General features: G+C 30.3%; 1 pseudogene; it reads left to right on the top strand.

Annotated features, from left to right (window-relative positions):
• The first annotated feature begins 7,213 nt into the window (after nucleotides 1–7,213).
• On the top strand, nucleotides 7,214–9,974 carry LOC121783197 (annotated as a pseudogene).
• Nucleotides 9,975–17,276: the final 7,302 nt, after the last annotated feature.

Raw genomic sequence — 17,276 nt, 5'->3', positions numbered from 1 at the left:
ACAAAAGAAATACATAAAAAAGAAGAAGTTTTTTAGTTTCAAATGTCACCTTTTGCAATACATCTTGAGTACATATATATGGGGCCTTTTGTGTGACATAATATACTAATACAGAATAATATCAAATATGCAAGTGGTCTTAAAAAAAATTGAACATTTTCTACCATATATTAAGATGCAATATTCTTCACTTCTCTGAATTAGAGTAAGTTTCATTAAAGTTAGATCTAATCAACCAAGAATCAAGAATAAAATCACAAATAGAAGCATATTCTGTCCCATAAATAATAAAGAGTCACTCAAATAAAATAATGTTAGCATCTCCAACCATGCTCTAAATCCTATAAAGAGCTTAATTAGACATTAAATCATAATCACACAATTCATGTGTTATTTTAATTTTTAACATTTGTTTCATTTTTTATATTAACTCAATAACTAATTGTTGACAAATTTCATTTTAAAAGTATAGTTATTGTATTAAATTATAAAGATATTTAATTCTCTAATAATTATCACATATTAGCTATTTCTGAATACAAAATTCAAACCATAATTAAATTAATATACGACTTAAAATAAAGTTTCAACAACCGTATATTATAATTCATGGTAAAAAATGGTTTTAGAAATGACAAGAACTTGTTTACATCTGGATACATATGCATGGTGTATTGATTAATTAAATCTAATTAGAATTCATCAATTTTCAATTTAAATTGTTCAAGTTTAATCATAATCTAATTAGGATTAATGTACGTGCACCAAAATGCATTAGCCGTTTGTGCTTTCTTAAAAATATTATACTATGAAATGTTCTTCAACTTAACTTTTTGGGAAGCATTCTATTCAACTAAAAAATATTTTTTCTAATATCTTCATTCTATTCTTATACTCCTAACTATTTTCCCGATATTAAAGTTAAATCATCATTCCATTCTTAAAGTACATAAAAAGAGATAAAATAATATAAATACTTAAGCATTAATCAAATCATATTATTCTTTGTAAATGGGCGATGATTATGGCGTAGAAGACGGTGTCACTTTTCAATAAAAATATGTTACTTTATGGTACTTTGATTCAATTCATTCTTTTTTCCCTTAATTTCAAATAAAATACTTTTTGCAGTAGTTCTATTTTAAGGTTCTCCCCGACCAAAGCCAGTAGTTTCCAAGATTCTGTGTTTCTGAATTTGCCTCCGGTTTAGGCCAATATAAAGATCTATGGATCAAATATTTAGGGATAATTAAATTTTTTTATGTCGATCTACTTCAATATAAATCCAAATTGAAATTTAAATTGGACCTTTTATTTCATTATATTTAGCTAAATAAATAGTGTAGATGCGTTTAATTAGTAATTTAAATTAGACATTGATTTCTCTATAAGAATTAAGAATGGGCGATGATTATGGCGTAGAAGACGGTGTCACTTTTCAATAAAAATATGTTACTTTATGGTACTTTGATTCAATTCATTCTTTTTTCCCTTAATTTCAAATAAAATACTTTTTGCAGTAGTTCTATTTTAAGGTTCTCCCCGACCAAAGCCAGTAGTTTCCAAGATTCTGTGTTTCTGAATTTGCCTCCGGTTTAGGCCAATATAAAGATCTATGGATCAAATATTTAGGGATAATTAAATTTTTTTATGTCGATCTACTTCAATATAAATCCAAATTGAAATTTAAATTGGACCTTTTATTTCATTATATTTAGCTAAATAAATAGTGTAGATGCGTTTAATTAGTAATTTAAATTAGACATTGATTTCTCTATAAGAATTAAGAATGGGCGATGATTATGGCGTAGAAGACGGTGTCACTTTTCAATAAAAATATGTTACTTTATGGTACTTTGATTCAATTCATTCTTTTTTCCCTTAATTTCAAATAAAATACTTTTTGCAGTAGTTCTATTTTAAGGTTCTCCCCGACCAAAGCCAGTAGTTTCCAAGATTCTGTGTTTCTGAATTTGCCTCCGGTTTAGGCCAATATAAAGATCTATGGATCAAATATTTAGGGATAATTAAATTTTTTTATGTCGATCTACTTCAATATAAATCCAAATTGAAATTTAAATTGGACCTTTTATTTCATTATATTTAGCTAAATAAATAGTGTAGATGCGTTTAATTAGTAATTTAAATTAGACATTGATTTCTCTATAAGAATTAAGAATGACTGATCAGTATCCTATTTATTCATCCTTCAATTTAAGTAATATATAAAATAAGATAGCATACAATGAATTAAACACTAATTAAACGATTTGATTCATTTTCAGCTGCACATATTTTTAATTAAAATTTTATGAAGTGGGACGAAGAATAAAACAAAATTTTTAATTACTTTGTATATTTGGAATATGACATTACACAAATAATCATATACTAAATGGTGTGAGTTAATACAAATTCTTTCAAATGTGCTCTGTTGAAATATATTCCCGATATCGTATTTTCAATCTTCTTTCGGTGTTATGTGTTATTATGTTTATTATATTTAATAGAATGAGCTGATAAAAAAATAATTTAGGTTAATTTTGAATTTATTTGAATAAATTATCATTTGAATGTTTAATTTATTGTATTAATTGATGTATCATATACCTAACTCAAAGTAAGAGTTCCTCAAATTAAAAGAAGAATTGTGATATTAATTTTTATGTCTCTTCAAAATTGCATGACCTCCAAAGATGATAAAATTAATCGATCTTTATCGGAATCTCTAAAAATGTCACAGAACTGTTACATGTATTTTACATGAGATTTAATTATTTTAACAATATTGTGGATGCTCTGAGGTTTTAATTAAACAACCAAAATCCGTTGCCTACTGTTTGTGAGCCCTAATTTTGTTCATCCTTCGTGGGTGAAATATATTTTTAGTATCTAAAGTTTGATACTTTAATATTATTTATGGTTTTTATTCTTTAAAAATATTGTTACACATTTTTGAATTTTGACTTAATATTAAAATGCATTTTCACTTTTTAGACTGTTTTGGTCAAAATACCATGGAGCCTTACAGGACTATTTTTATCAAGTTTCTTAAATTTTTTTATCGCTTCTTTCTCATCTTTATTTTTAAGATTAAATAATCTAAAAAGAAATAATTATAGTACTCAAAAAAAATCTTTTACTTAATCACTCTTATTAATTGCACCGAAATGAACTAAAAAATTTGGATGTAACATTTACGAGAAATAAGTCAAACCATATGCACGTGGTTCACCTAATATTTTTGGTCAAGAGTCACCGCATGAGCCAAAAATCCCTCAAAAAGACGATGAATGAAAACTTAATTGCTGAGATATATTTTAATCATTATTCAAATAGGTTGAGAATATGAGCCTATTTAAATACCAACTCCGAATATATAAAAAAAAGAGAAAAATAATTGGTGAAAATAGGACAAATAAATGTGAAGCATTATCACTGCCAATCTGACTCTGAGTCACTGCCAATCTGACTCTTTCTGTCTGTGTTTGATTTTTGACTAACAGACCAAAATGGTAATCAGTCCTACTACAAAACAAAATATCAACAGACTTTGTTGAACCAAAAGTTTTTAGACACTAATATTAAAAAATTCTGTTAAATGAAATAAAATATAATAGAGTTGAGAAAAAAAAGTAGGAGAGATAGGAGAGAGTAAAGTAAATGATGGAATAAGGTAAAAGTGAATAGATGGTTTTTTTCTTTTTTTTTGTCGAAAAAGAAAATGACTCAATTTTGTTAAGATGCCCATAAATACGACTGGATATAATTGGAACGGGGAGTAGTACTCCATACGGTATACACCCCCCGTCTTCCATTAATTGTCCTCTCTCACTCTTTACTATAAATGTTAAGTATGCATCATTCCACTAACTCTTTTCACTCACATTTTATTATAAAACTAATGTATAGAAGTGAGACTAATCTTCCACTAACTTTTTCAACGCACTCTCCTTTACATTTCTTAAAACTCGTGTCGAAACCAAAATGGACATTTATTGAGGAACGGAGGGAGCAGTAAATAAAATTTCCGTTAGTAGATTAAATTCGAAATCAACTCTTCATATACTCATCCAAATTTATAAAATATAAGGGCCAACTCTAAGTAAAGTTATACTCATGTATTCATTCTTTTGTTTTTTGTTTGACACATAATAGTAAAACTTTTTGAAAGACACATATAGAGTAGTTTGTGCGGAGTAAGATGTGGCATAGAACCCAAGTACTCTTTTCATCCCATTAAATAGGAAATATTTACGTTTTGGCGCGCGATTTTGTGTAGTATTTTTTCATTAATTAATGAAGGGGAATAAAGGAAAATAGATTTTAAAAAAAGTAGAAATGATTTTATTTTTATTTTAAATTTTTTTTATTTTTAATGGAAGAACTCAAAAAGGAAAATATTTCATTTTTAATGATACATGGTACATTAAAAACATTTTGAAAAAATAGGAAAATTTTCATTTAGAAATTGTTAATCCAAACAACCAGACTTCAATTTTTGACATTTTCTCTATGTTAAAAAAAATATTTGCTTTTTAATTCTGTATTTAATAACACAGACCATATTTTCTACTAATAATATTTTAATATAAGTTATATTTATTTCAAAAAAATTATTCACAATAGGGATTGTATTTATTGGTTGATCTGTTGAACTTTTGCACACTGCAATTAATAATTTGACTATTTTGCTTCTATATCCAAAAAATGAAAGAAAATATCATCAAAGATTTCCGGATACAGAAGCTAATCTCTTTTGAAGTATTTTTGCACTCTTTCGGACTTTCATTACTCTTTTTTAGAAAAATATAGAAAAAGAGAAAAGTGGATAAATGGGAGTGGGAAAAAGTGGATTTTAACAGGGATAATGAATTAGAAGAAATTTTTTATTTTTGTATGAGACTTTTTTGCCGGACGGACCGAAATGGAAGAGAAGATGAATGAAGTATTATACAATTGAGTGACGATAACTTTATACGAACTTTATTTCCATAAAAGAAAGGAGTTTCCTATAACAGGCCTACAGAATTTTTGAATGAAATTGAATATTATCAAATCTATAAAATATACCATCTAATCTATGATAATAGATATTGACTCAACTTAATTGGTCATTAATAGATACTTTAATTGATTGATGGAATGCAAATTTTATTAATAATGCATACACTCTTAAAATATCTCCTTAAGATTATTTAAAATTAAGTAGTGTATTAAATACAATTTGATGAAAAAATAGGTGCCATCATGTAGAAGAAATGACTTTCGACAAGAAGATTTTAGCCCAAATCTTCTTATCACGAAAACCGAAATTTCCCTTTTGACTATAGCTTATGAATAACTTTTATTGCAGTGTTGGACTAAATTTCTTTCCATGTAAAGATTTACATGAAGGCAAAAAGTAGTAAACAAAATTGAAGGAATATTATCAGTATATGCATCTCTATTCCTATAAAAAGAACGAGCTTTCTCTCATACAGGATAGATACATTAAATTTTACTCCCTCCGTCCATAAAAAAAATAAGCTTATAGATGGACGAACATATTTTAATAAGAAAATAGCGGGTAAGATATAAAAGAGATGTGGAAAAGTGGGTAAAGTATGAGATATAAAGTTTTTATTTTTTGGAATAAGACTATTTTTTGTGAACAACCTAAAATAGAAAAATGAGACTATTCTTCGTTAATAAATAAAGTCTTCCCTCCGTTACATGTTAATAGAATTGTATTCTTTTTTAGGGCGTTCCAGCATAATAGAATCATTACTATATTTGGCAAAAAACACTACTCTCTCTCATACTTTATCCCTCTTAGTTTATTCTATCTTCATATCTCTTACTTTATTCACTACACTTCACATTTTAAATATTTATTTCTTAATCTACGTGTCAAAAAGAAATGCATCTATTAGCATGAAACGTAAGAAGTATTATTTTACAACCCATTTATAAAATTGCAGTGCAAACTGAGATTTGACCAAAATTCATCGCTTTGTAGCAATTCGTCCAATTAAATAAATGAGGAGGAACAAGAATGGCAAATGAGAGGGAAAAATGAGAAAATAGAGAAACGAATAAAAAAAATTACTCTTTTCGTCCCATAGAAATAGGTCATATGGGAACTGCACATATTGTAAACCTAATCGGTAAAATAAAAAAGAATAAGAATAACTAGTTGAAATGCTATAATGAAGGGTAGGATTCATAAAAGATAAAGTATGAGAGAACAAAAAAAAGGTATCCAAAAATTATACTCCCTCCATCTCTTTGTTGTTGAGTCGTATTCATTTTCGAATTGTTTCATTGTAGCGGCGTCATTTCTCTTTTTTTAGTAAAGAATAACAACCTTTCTTCTTTTTGACTTCACCATCTCTTATTTTATTCTCTATTCATTTTTTCTACCTTTTTTTCCTACTTTATTATCTACTTCCTCTGTCCGCGAATAGAAGTCTCATTTTTCCATTTTAGTTCGTCCGTGAATAGAGTTTCGATTCACTTTTACCATAAATGGTAATAGGATCACACCTTCACTAACTCATTCAACTCACATTTCATTTAAAACTAACTTTTAAACTTAACTTTTTTCACTAACTTTTTTCCATCCACTTTTCTTAACATTTCTTCAAACTCGTGCTGTCCATAAATGAAACTCCTAATGACGGACGGATGAAGTATTTACTTAACTCAGTTAGCTACACGGAAGGAAGAGAGTAAAACTTATATTTTTAAGGAATAGATAGAAAAATGAATTGCGCATATTTCCAAAGGAGAATGGAGTAATAACATTAAAACACGAAACAAAACAAAACAAATACCATTAAGAAAAAGATGAAACCCTGACGAAATACCATAAAGAGAAAAAAACTAATTAATTCACAATGTCCAGATACATCATTTTCCCAATCTCGGAAAACTGTAATTAGCAGTCGGCCAAACAGAACCTTATTATTCTGTTAGTGGTTTTCCTACGACGCGGCGCGAGCCTACTACGATGCCATGGGCCATCTCCCCCTCCGCACGTGTCGAGCTGCACGAGCTGGCGGTGGTGTTCTGCCCTTGACGGCGCCTCTACGCGGGCCCCACAACTCGACCATGGCCTCCCCCGAACTCCCCCCCATGTGGGCCCCCATTAGTTTTTGTCGCCTTGTGTCGAATTGCACCTATATAAATCACCCACCCCCAAAATCAACCTCAAACCCTCCCTCACAATCTCAATTCTCAATTCTCTCTTAATTGAAAAACCCAAGGAATTGTTGGAGATGGCAAACCAAAATGTGGTGGTGTCCGACGCAATAACGGCGGCGGTGGCGGGGCCGTCGATTTTCCCGGCGGCGGCGCAGAAGCCGCCGGCCGTGCCGGGGACCTACATCAGCATCTCGCAGAAGAAGCTGGTGCAGAATCTCGACATCAACAGCGCCGCCAGAATCAACGCGTGGGTGGATTCCATGAGAGCTTTATCTCCCACTCACATCAAATCCCACTCTCTCTCCGACCATCGCAATGTAACTTCATCATACCATTACCCATACATACATGACATAACATAAATTTAATTTTTACTAATTTTTTGTTGAAATTGGAGCAGATGCAGCTTCCATCGGCTATGGACACGTTCGACCAAATCATGAATGATGCAAAGGGAAAGCAGATTGTGATGTTTCTTGACTATGATGGCACGCTCTCTCCCATCGTTGAAGATGCAAATCAAGCCTTCATGTCCAATGCGGTTACTGCTAATTCCATTAAATTCAGTTTTTCATGAATTTTGTAGTACTAATTCTATTAAATTCGGTTTTTTGGACTCCACGTCCAGTAGTAGTTCTGATCCCACGAGTTCTATTTTCTGAATTTGCAGATGAGGGAGACGGTGAGGAAAGTGGCTACCCACTGCTATAGTGAGTGGGAGAGGCTTAGACCAGGTATGTTTTTTTTTTTTTTTTTTGCAAAAAAAATATGAATTGGATTATGATTTTGGGGTTATTTTGTCTGAAAACAGGTGTATAGTTTTGTGAGACTGGCAGAGCTGTACTATGCAGGCAGCCATGGCATGGACATAAAAGGCCCATCAAAAAGTTCCAAACACACTAAAGTAAGCTCTCTTTTTCTCAAAAAAGCCAAATTATGAATTTTGTTCAAATTCTAGTTCGTCTCAAAATTGGTGGTGCCGTCCACATGTGATTTCTTGCGATCAAATTTAAATTTATTGAGAATTTGCATAATTTATGACAATTTTCTGATATAAAAAAGTGTTGGAAACATGATATGATATTGATTGGTTAATAGGGTGGTGAGGCTGTTCTTTACCAACCTGCAACTCAATACCTTCCCATGATGGACGAGGTGAGTTATTTCAGTTTGTTTGGGTTCAATTAATTCATAATTAAAGAGTGGTGAAATTAAATTTGGAATCTAATTCTCAGGTTTACAAAGCACTATTGGAAGTGACAAAAGATACACCAGGTTCTACGGTGGATAATAACAAATTTTGTCTCTCTGTACATTTCCGACGTGTAGATGAGAAGGTAATTAATGTTTTGTCTAATTAATTTACTTTTCCTATTTTCTATAATATTTAATTGGAACTGAATTTTACATGAAAATTTACAGAAATGGGTTGAACTTGCTACAAAAGTTGGATCAGTGATGGAGGCCTACCCTGACCTTGTATTGACCCAGGGAAGAAAGGTGTGTGTTCTTTTAGTTAAACCGGAAAAATTACGAAATTCAGTCGAATTTAGGAGTGTCTTGCAACGGTAAAAATCAGTCGGAAAAGTTTTGAAATTTATATTTATTGTTGGAATTTTTTCAGTGTTGAACAAATCCAGAATTTATTGTTTTTCAGATTGAATTTTAAAACTGTGAGATAGATCACAATTTTTTGATTTTTTTTTTTGCAAGAATTATGTTCTACTTGATGAATTCAATTTGATTAGTTGGTGTTTGATTAAATTTAGGTTTTCGAAATTCGTCCTCCTAGCAAATGGAACAAAGGAAAGGCTCTTGAGTTTCTGTTAGAGTCACTTGGTGAGTTGTTATTTTATTTTATTTAATTTATTTTTATAAAATAGTTACCAATTGTTTACTCATTAATTAAAATTAAATTTGATACCACCTTTTATTTTTGGGCCCTAGGTGGTCCTAACCTGTGAAATGGACCCTTACAACATGATCTTAAGTTATTGAAATTCATTGGTGTAATATTAATATGAATACTAATTAATTAAGCATTACTATTAATTAGTGCAATCTCTAGCTAATTAACTTTAATTGTGGCTTCTCTCATTCCAATAGGATATGCTAATTGTGCTGATGTATATCCTATCTACATTGGAGATGATCGAACTGACGAAGATGCGTTTAAGGTACTGATTAAAAACTTAAACATCATTAATCCCATGATTAATTAATTTATTAATAGTACTAATTAATTTCCAATTTTGGAATCAGGTTCTAAGAGAAAGGGGCCAAGGATCTGGAATTCTTGTTTCAAAGATTCCAAAAGACACAAATGCATCTTATTCTTTGGAAGAACCATCTGAGGTAATCATTTTTCGAGGTATTTAATATTTATTGTGAATGTAATTAATGATACTAATATTGTACTTTATTTTATTTGATTATTTTGTAGGTCATGGCATTTCTACGACGTTTGGTTGACTGGAAAAGATTATCACTGAGAAAGCAATTCATGTTGAAAGCAAGACTTCAAGGGATGAAAATGCCTATGCCAATTTGAGAACTAATTGTTAATAGATGTTAATTATGAGAAGCAATATATGACGTATTTATAAATGTACGTATTTAGTAGCTTTATATGCTTTTAAGTTTTAAGTAAAAATTAGATAAGAAAGTTAAAATGTGAGGGCTAGGAAAAAAATTAGCCCCCCATTTAGCTGAACTATGCCCTTGTACAACTTTTTCTTTGTAATTAAGTATGTGCAATGGCAATTTACTATTTTTCTTCTTGTTTATCTACAAAGTATGTGCAATGACAAATTTCTACATTTCTTCTTGATTAATGTTTGATAGAAAATATTTTTATTTGGTAAAAAGGTTCAAGTAAAAACAGTGTCTTCATATTTTGATAAAAACAACTCGGAATATAAACAGCAACATAACAAAAAAATTTGCATAAAGCGTTTTGTACCATATCAAAAGCGCATTTTGCATCGACGTGTTCAAATATAGAAAGTGTAATTTTTGTATTATGAATTGGTAAAACGTAAAAATGACTCAATAAACGCGATTTTGTTTAGGTCATTAATTTGAATTCTCTGATTAAATGACTTATTAATCAGAGGAAATATATTTTATCAATTGGCATTTTGTCACAATTAACAGAAAATCTATGATATCTGACATTGATGGCTATGAATATAAACTAGGAAGAACTGTAATTAAATATTTGATAGCTGCCGACCATTATATACTAGTATTAGCTTTTTGAATATTCTAATATTATTAAAATATACACATCTATATATAAATATATTATGTATATTAGATTATTATATATTATTTGAAAGCGATAGTTATATTAGTCATTCGATATGTTATTCCAATTAAATAAAGACAGTTATGCATGGAACATGCTCGAGTCGTGGTCTCATCTATTGCGATGTGACATTAAACGAAGATTAATAAAGTTATAATGCTGGTTTATTTAATGTTTTGTGTATTTTAATATTAATGGAGTCTTTTTAATTCAAATTGATGTGGACTACCTTATGCACTCCGTTTGATTATGGACTATAACATTAAACTTCATAATATATGTATAAATTAAAACGTTCGAATTAAATTAATTATGTTTGTCTTTTCATTTATTTTTGTTCTCATTTCTCCTTTATTTCCCTTCTTACCATTTTTTCATTATTTCGTTCATTTTCCAGCAGCTAAAGAAATGATAGTAAAAGAGAAATAAAAGTGGCAACAAATGCAAAATAATAAAGAAATCTAATTTCACTGATATTGATCAAAACTAATTAAGTTCAAATATACAAAACTTATGGATTTGTTATATATGCAAAGAGGGAAAACTCTTTTCCTTTTTTCCTATCTACTAATATGTACACCACAAGTCTTAATCAATTTATCACTTTTTTATGGGAAATTATTCTTCTCAGTTACAATGCTGCAGTTGGTTATTAGTAATTTGAATTTTGAATATTCAAGTAAATATTTATACTATATGTTAATTATACCATCTTCCTCTTCTACTTTTTTATATAGCGCATTGTGATTATCTTCTCTACATATCCATGAAAAGCCCACTTAGTTTATAGGATATATATAGACCAGACACAATCAAGCTAGCTAATTATCAATTATTAAGATTTAGAAAATATTAATTACTTCACAGTAACTATTATTGTTCCTTTACTAGGCATAGATGATAATTATTTGTTGCACTTTTGGGAAAGATCATTATTGGCTATATATTTGAAACTCCTATCTTGACTCTAGCAAAGGACATGCTACCCACAGAAATATATTGGCATTATGCAATTATTGTACACATATTAACCTAAACTAGGGGAGGGTCGGTACGGTATACCATACCGACCGTGCCATACCGCATACCATATCGAAAATTACTGTATGTCAAAATTTCATACCGATACCATACCGAATTTCCGGTATACCGGAAATTCGGTATGATAATTTTTGATACCGTTACTATACCGTAATAACGGTATGCGGTATCGTATCGGTATACCGAAAAAACCTATTGTATCCAAAATATTTATAAATAATATATATATATATATTTAATTTTTTTATATTTTATTTAATATATATATATATATATATATATATATAAATGTAATATACATTTTTTTAAATATAATATAATATATATCCAAAATATTACATTTAAATTTTTTTAAATTTTAGATAATTCTATTTTTAATTTTTTAATATAATATATATAAATGTAATATATATTATAACATATTTAATATTAATATATATATATATATATATATATATATAAAATCTATCGGTATACCGGTATACCGTGGATTCGGTATACCGCGGTATAGAAAAATTGATACCGTTACCGTACCGAAACACTGCGTTACGGTATCATACCGTACCGGAAACTGCGGTATACCGAAAAATCGGTATTTTCAGTATTTTTCGGTACGATAATTCCGGTATTTCGGTATAATTTCTCACCCCTAACCTAAACATAACTAACTAATAATACTACAAATATAGGAAAATTAATGATTTTGTACTAACTGTCATTTGATTTTTTAATAAAGTACCCAATAGCTAGGAACCAAAGGTAGACTATTTTAATCAATGCTACACCACTAGGCATGATAAATAATTAATGGGGTTTTAAATTGATTGCTCCCAAATATGATTACAAGTACCTTGATTTGGGAAATCCCACACACAACGAATCTATTAATTAAACTTAGTCCCATTTTGTATATTTCTCTTTAACAAAAGTTCTTTAGAGCTAGGCAGCTTGAAGAGGAATTGCTACCTTTAAATTTTATTTTGGTTAAATTTTGAAAGGAAAAAAGTCACCCACATATCTATCTGTAAAGAATCTTGGACAAACAAATGGTCGAATAAGGAGTTGAAACCCACTCAACTTTGAGGTCGTCTCTTTCCATTTTCTTCTTTTGAAAAAATAAAGATCCAAGAAAAATAAGTCTCACCGAATTTGATTTATTGTGGAAGTGTGGGGATGATATTGGGAGTCAAAAATAAAGTTATACTAAAACACACGCACATGAACATTATAGAATCTGATTTTGACTTGAAATAGTGCAATATTTCATTATACTATATTCAAAATAAAGTTGGTAATGTTTAAATGTAATAGTAGGGGATAGAGACACAAAAATATGACATATAATAAAAATGTATAAGGAGGGAAAAAGAATTAAAAGAAGACATACATATAGCATAGATTCTTGAAATGGACCATAACATGCCTCCAATATTATATCTGACAAAACCTAAGCCTTTTGAACGTGGAAAGATGGAGTCCACTTCTTCACTCTTATTTTAACTTTGTTACATCCTTGCTTCAATTATTGGCAAACATGGAAAAAAAGACTATCTTCATTAATTACTTTCTCAACACTTCCACTACTAATAATATACACATCTACTCTTTTGAGGAAGACTAAATTTATAGCATGTATGCTTTTGTGATCCAACCTAACTAACTTCTATATTTAGTAATAAAAGTTGATGCATGGTGTCACAATTATATCCCTCAAGCTTCTTCCCACCAACACTACCCTCATGTGCGTGCCCCATCAATCATTCACATATGTAGATTTGTCGTTATGACATAATTATTGAAGTAATCTTGAGCATAAAGAGATGAACGCATTAATTGTTTACCTAGTCGATACGGTGTATATCTACGTCTAGGGCTATGTTAAGACATGAATTTCACTATAATTTTCGATTGCAAGTTGCAATGAAAGGACGTTTGTTTCTATAGGCAAGTCTCATCTCCTGGAAAGGGGCACCTCCATTCACAAGATTTGGCATGAAGATTTGGATGTTATTGTTCTACGTTATTACATGGTCCATTTGGAATATTCAAAATAAGGTGGTCTTTCAAGGTCTGAATCAAAATCGGGATTTTAAAAAATGAAGCTTTTTTGGCCGCTTGGCTTGTGGACTCGGGGTTGGTGTCATGAATTTATGTTCTCTCCTAAACAAGCTCTCAAAAATTTAAATGATCTAAGAAAATGACAAGAAAAAAAAACATTGTAATGTAACCCATTGCTTGACGTTCGTAGTGACGTTTTTGAGGTCATGTTGGTTTTTCGGATGAATTAGGGAATGGATTTCGTATTAGGCAGTCATATTAGTGAGTGAGTTGTTTCTTTGCGTTGTTGTTGTTTGAATTGTTCGTTAATAGGTGTTGGTTGGGGCTCTTTCCTTTAGTTGTCAACTTGTCATGTTTTGCTTTTTGGCTAGGTTGTACTAATCATTCCTAGCTAAGAATTGGTTTGAGTTTATTCTCTATATATTAGACTTTGGCTCGCCTCCTCCTCTTATCACTTAAAGCATTTCAATTATGAAAAAAGTCTCTTTTTATAAGCAACATAGATAGTCTAACCCTAGTCACATTAATAAACATATATCCTAGTAGGGAAACTTAGCATTAGACTCTATACTCCAACATTGGAATCTATTGTTTAGGAAGGGGCCAATCTAACTAAGCATGATGCAATGACAAGTATATAAGGCATGTAATGTTGATTTTGGATGGGTTATCTAGTCAGCTAGTGATGGATGAAGTATGTGGAATTTGGATGCAATGAATGGACTCCATCTCTCATATAAGAGCATCATTAACGCTTGGGGCCGGGCAGCAAAAAGCGAGTCCCGGCCCGGGCATGGCGTTGGAGGAGACGAAGTTGCGGCCTGAGAACGCTCCCGGGGTCCGGCCTAGGGTTAATTGCTTTGGGATGGGCCGCAAACCCCCAAAACAAAATTTCTTTTTTTTTTTTATTTTTTTGCCTATTTTTACCCATTTCTTCAACATTCTTCCACCAATTTCTCCATTTCTATCCTCTAAATTATTTCAATATTTTTTCTAGGACTTGTAATTTTTATTTTCTAGGGCTTAATAATTTTTTTTCTAGGATTTGTAATTTTCTTTTTTGGACTGAACAATGTATTTTCCCAGTTTGAATTGTTCAGCGTATTGCATTTACGAGTAAAATAGGTTGAAGTTGTGAATAGTGTAATTTATTAGTTGTGGCCTGGGTTGAGGCTTGCAGGGTTAGAGTAGTTGTGGCATGTGACTCAAATTTAGGGGAATGATGACGTGGAAGGGACTTGGGGCCTGAATCCGGATCAGGGTTAATGATGCTCTAAGAAACAGCCAACAAGCCAATGAAGATGATGCATATGCCAAATTGGGATGTGAGAATGGATGTGATGATGATGGTCCTGCATCATATATACGTGTCATCATGCAAGTGAGACATGCATAGTCACTTTAATTTACTTTTACATATGTTTCTTTCTTGGGAATTGGTCCCAGCCTAGAGGGTCGAGCCATATAATATATATGCTGCATATATAATATTAGAGTGTGTGTGCATGCATGTGAATTAGATTAATGGGTGTCACATGGATGAGGCAGATTGCCATTGTTATGGGGAACAGATTAATGGATGTGTATATGGTTGTGGTATAAGGGCATTGGTCAACATCCAACAAATTTAAATCTATGATGAATCGAGAAAATTATTATTGATTGTGCACATGCATTAATTGCAATTGTGATATGTAGCCTTTGCGTATTATAATTTGCACATTTTCATCTTATTTTTGCTTTTAGAGATTGACTTGGATAATGATAAAATGCAAATTCTATATATTGTATAAACTCTAAACTTTGTTTTGAACTGTTAGAAAATGTCAACAGATGACAAAATAACTTCAACAGAAAATGCCAACACATCGTCAACCATTGACACTATGTTGACATTTTTTGTTGTTGTTATTTTATCATTTGTTAGCATTTTTTAACGGTTCAGATCAGAGTTTGGAGTTTGTACAATATTTAGAGTTTGTATATAGTCAAGTATGAGGAATATTGATTACGAAATTACGTTCATAATATCAATGATAAGATGCACTCATATAAGTAGTGTTTGATTACTTATTATTGTGTTATGAACTATTTTAATAAATATAAGAAAAAGATGGAAAAATATAGCAGACATAAGTTCTAGCTACGATTACTTTTGTAAAAAATGGGATTTAAAATGAGTTACTGGAATATATAGTTTGTTTATCAAAAAATGGGATTTAAAATGTGGTATAAGGGCATTGGTCAACATCCAACAAATTTAAATCTATGATGAATCGAGAAAATTATTATTGATTGTGCACATGCATTAATTGCAATTGTGATATGTAGCCTTTGCGTATTATAATTTGCACATTTTCATCTTATTTTTGCTTTTAGAGATTGACTTGGATAATGATAAAATGCAAATTCTATATATTGTATAAACTCTAAACTTTGTTTTGAACTGTTAGAAAATGTCAACAGATGACAAAATAACTTCAACAGAAAATGCCAACACATCGTCAACCATTGACACTATGTTGACATTTTTTGTTGTTGTTATTTTATCATTTGTTAGCATTTTTTAACGGTTCAGATCAGAGTTTGGAGTTTGTACAATATTTAGAGTTTGTATATAGTCAAGTATGAGGAATATTGATTACGAAATTACGTTCATAATATCAATGATAAGATGCACTCATATAAGTAGTGTTTGATTACTTATTATTGTGTTATGAACTATTTTAATAAATATAAGAAAAAGATGGAAAAATATAGCAGACATAAGTTCTAGCTACGATTACTTTTGTAAAAAATGGGATTTAAAATGAGTTACTGGAATATATAGTTTGTTTATCAAAAAATACTAGTACTAGTAAATATGATATTTGGCATTTAGTTAATGATGTACACATTTACTATTTTTCGTTCAAAGCAATATTTATATTTTATGGTTTGTTGCAAAGCATTCTCGTGAAAGAACACTAGGTTTGATATTAAGAAAATGCAATAATATGTAAAGTAGGAAAGCTATCGCAAGCAATGACGATTCAAGATTATTATTTTTAATTAAAGTGTGTATATATTTAAACAAAGAAGCGTCTTCAAGTGAGATTACTTCTCTCAGAATGCTACATTAAATTCAGTTAAGAGTTACATTAATTAAAATAAAATATACATCTGCACCAGAAATTGATGTTTAACAGAACATATTTCTGTCAAAATTTTCAAACTTCAATTTATTTCAATCATAGTGCATGATATGGCTCATTTGTAACAAATAGTCTATAAGAATATCAATAGGTAGTGGATTTAGGTAGTTACAATAAAATTCAAGAAATTGAGATCCATTTATACTTGGATGTATACTTGGGCCTGATGGTCAAGTTGAATGGGCTATTTTCATTTCTTAACCCAAATCAGAGTATTTGAGAATGCGAAAATGAAATGGGCCTATATCATAATTGGAAAATTACATTTTTCTTTTGCAATTTATATACTTGTATCATGAAAATAATCCAAATCCAATTTCAATTATATAATATATTCGAACAATACCGATATTTACGAAAAAAAATAAAAAAAAATACATCTGGACAATTTTTCACAAACTTTGGTGAGTTGACACATTAATTTGACTTGTGCATGGATTGGATTTTGCTGGGAAGAACTTGATGCAAATATAGAAATCAAATCA

The sequence above is a fragment of the Salvia splendens genome, chromosome 21 (genome assembly GCF_004379255.2).
Source record: "Salvia splendens isolate huo1 chromosome 21, SspV2, whole genome shotgun sequence".
Classification (NCBI taxonomy): domain Eukaryota; kingdom Viridiplantae; phylum Streptophyta; class Magnoliopsida; order Lamiales; family Lamiaceae; genus Salvia; species Salvia splendens.
Note: the sequence above shows the minus strand (reverse complement) of the source record. Positions and strands in the feature narration are given on the sequence as shown.